Genomic DNA, 3,587 nt, shown 5'->3' with positions numbered 1-3,587 from the left:
AGGGCGGTGGTTTCGGGGTGCGACCCTTTGGTTAAGCCTGGTTTATTCGGTTGGAACCGTCTGGTAGTTTGCCGGAAAACTGGTCGGGTGGGTGATGTCTACTATTATTCTCCCGAGCCTCATCGGGTCAAACTACGATCCCGGCCGGAGGTGGTGGCCTTTCTTCAGCGCTATCCGGGGTTGGGGGGGGGGGGACCTGGGCATCGAGAATTTTTCGTTTTCCCCCCGTGCAGTTGGGGCCCCTCCGTTTGAGGAGTTCCGCGACGCCTTGTGGTAATATCTTTTAATCTTTGGTGGTGGGTTTTTCAGATGGCTTCCTGTTCTGGCCTTACTAGCGTTGAGGATGTTCTCCTGTTAGATGAACCCGTAGGGGATTTTGATGTTGCTGTGGTTCTGGTCCCGGAGGTGGTTGGTCCAGGGATAGCGGTTGCTGCGGGTTCTCCTGAGGTCCCTGCTACAACGGTACCGGTGTTGGACGCAGCACCTATGCCTCCTGTGGATGGTGTCGCCGACCTAGTGGATATCCGGGATGTGCCCTCTGCCTTGTCCGTTCCAGTGCCTTCGTTCCCATATTTGGATGGGTTGTTTACATGGTTCCAGTAGTGCTGAGCTAAGTCTTCGGTTAGACTTTTAAGCCCTACAACGTTTGGGATAAAAAAAGGGGAAAAATAGCCAATAGCGTAGTAATTAGACAGTTTATATACGCGTGTTTACAATTGTAGTCAAAAAAGGTTAGATATTTATAAGAGCAAAAACGTTAAAGATTTTAAGGAGAAAATTACAAATTATTGATTGGTAGTAGCTAACGAAAATTAAGAACATACTCTCGAGCCACCTTTTTAAAGGTAGATAACGTTTTGATATTGTCAGTTTTTAAGGAATAAAACAAATTTACACCTTTATGGAAAATTGAGTTCAGTCTGTGACTTAGCTTAGGTTGATCTGTTAAGAGTTGTTTTTTATGCCTAAAGTCATGAGCTATAATTGTTAATTAATTAATTTCACCTATAATTTTGACACTCAACTAGAGCACCTTTTTTGTGTATGAGAACAATTATGTTTTTTTAAGTTTCTCTAGGTATTTACCTGTGCTAAAGGATAAATTTATTAAGAATATGAGGGGTAATAAGATAAATGGTCCTACATATTCCATGGGCTTTGTGTGTAGACCATCGTAACCAGCTGCGGTATCATTGGAGATAGCATCTGTTATTGTTAAGATTTCGGATCCTGTAACCGGGAAAAGGGCCATAGTATTTGGGTTGCTTGGGCAATTTAAATTATTAGAGTCAGAATGATTGGCGATTTACTTTGTAAAATAGTTAATTAAATCGTTAGGTTCTATGGGAATAATTTGTTGTTCTTTTTTAGTTCTGTTCATTAAAAAATTTATCGTGCTCCATTTTTCTTTGATCGTTTTGCTTTCTTTTAATATTTTGGAGAATTATGTATTTCGCGTATTGCGGATCTTATTATTTACAAAGTTCCTAAAAGTCATATATTTATTCTTATTCTCAGTTGTAGGATGTCGCTTAGCCTGTTTTTGCAATTTGTGTTTTTCTCGAAGTATATTTTTTAGTTCTTTTGACACCCACGAGTTAGGTTTTTTAGTGATCGTTTTTGTTTAAAAGCTAGAATCGTATTATTTTTTAAGTTTTTGTTCAAATAGATCGTATGCGTCATTTATATTATTTTTTGAGTATATTTCCGACCAGTCAAGGTCAGATATATTAGCTGCAAATTTATTTAGACTTTTTAAACTAAAATTTCGTATTTGAATTTTTTGGTTCACCGTTATTTTGTCTTGGGCAGCCAGGTAGTTTGGAAAATGGTCAGTAATATCTCGATAGATGACAGTAGCAGTAGCTTCGAAGTTTATAAATATATTATCTGGGAGATTCGGGTAGCTGTAGACACAGTGCGAGTGAAGTTATAACTTGCAAAGACATCAATCAGCGCTGTTGAGGCAGGCGTAGTTATATTTAAGTCTATATTGAAGTCTCCGGCGATAATGATCCGATTTTTTATATTCGTGCCGAGTGCAAATTAGACTCTCACAGGAGTTAAAAAACATTGAAAGTAGCCGAATGAGGCCTATAAATTATTATATATACATCGTTGGTTTAAAATCTTTTATGCCGTAACTTTCTATATTTATGTAAAATAAATTCAGCTCGGGGATTGGTGAGATGTTGAGGTTTTTTCTATAGTAAAATCCTACACCTCCCGAAATTCTATTTCCATTACCTTTGAAAGTAAAGTTAGGGTGATAGAAATATGCGTCATCACGGAACCAGGTTTCTGTCAGGGCAAATATATCAGGTGATATTTTTAAGTCTATTAAATTTGCATGAAGGATTGGAAAGTTACAGTGAGCACTTTTGATATTTGCATAAATAACATTCATAAGAAAAATAAGAAAGCTATACATTTATTAATATTAGGCTTTATAGAATTAAACTATTCCTTACATTCTACTTCATTAGTAGTGTCGTTATAATAAAATGTTTGGTTTTCAATCTGAATTAAGAAATTGGAAATAAATTTGCCCCGGCCGTGACCATTTTGTTTAAGATATTGCCTTAAAAAAAAACAAGCCTTTTCTTGAGTGGGTATGAAATCAGGGGCTAAGAAAATATTTGTACCTGCTAGTTTGTAGCCCTGTTTTAGAAGGTCGATTTAGATTTGGGGTTGGTTGAGTTTAACTACAATACGTCTGGTTACTCCCTCTCTTGTATGACCTCTTCTATAGACTTGGTGGGGGTATATATGGATATTTATGCCAATGACGTCTTTAAGGATATTAGTTTTAGATTTAGCAAGATCAGCCCTGTCTTCCCCCACTGGTTCTGGTACGCCTGAAATGACTATATTCCCCTTTCTATTTTCTGTCTCGAGGTGGTCAATTCGGCGTTGTTATTAGAAACCAACTAAGTTAGCAAACTTATGCAAAATCCATAACTTTTGATGAGACTAGTCCTAAGCATTTTTCAATTTAAATTATTTCTTAAAAAAAAACATGTATTTCAAATAATATGTAACGAGCCATATCTCGAAATGGGCATACTTTAGGACCATAGTTCTTTCCACATTTTTGGCGCAGTAAACCCCAAAGAACGCTACCCGTTATTACTGAAAAAATTACTTATCCATTATGTACTGTATTCTAAGCATACAGGGAAGCCTAATAAGGAAATGTTAAAGGCGTTTTATTTCAATATAACTTCCTCTTTCCATTTAAATTTATTAAAAATGCAACGAAATAAAAGGTTCGTTTATCATTTAAATATACCTGAAACGAAATAAACTCTCTTTTAAATAGTTATACTTGAGGAAAAAATGTAAATATTTATAAAAAAAACTTATTTGGAAAATTGAAAACTAATGTTTATAAAAAATATTGCTCAATATTCGAGGCCCTTTTAATATATAGCAGACCACTAAAACGGATGGTAATACAACATTTAGTTAAAAGACGCTAGGTGACTTAGGCTTGAGACTGTGCATTGGGTATTAAGCCCAGCTGAATATTTATTTAAATATTTTTACTATATTAGACTTCCACTTCGGACTCTTGGTCACTTCAC

The sequence above is a fragment of the Leiobunum rupestre genome, chromosome 2 (assembly GCF_980474605.1).
Source record: "Leiobunum rupestre chromosome 2, qqLeiRupe1.1.hap1, whole genome shotgun sequence".
NCBI classification, from domain to species: domain Eukaryota; kingdom Metazoa; phylum Arthropoda; class Arachnida; order Opiliones; family Sclerosomatidae; genus Leiobunum; species Leiobunum rupestre.
This window is presented reverse-complemented; position numbering follows the sequence as displayed.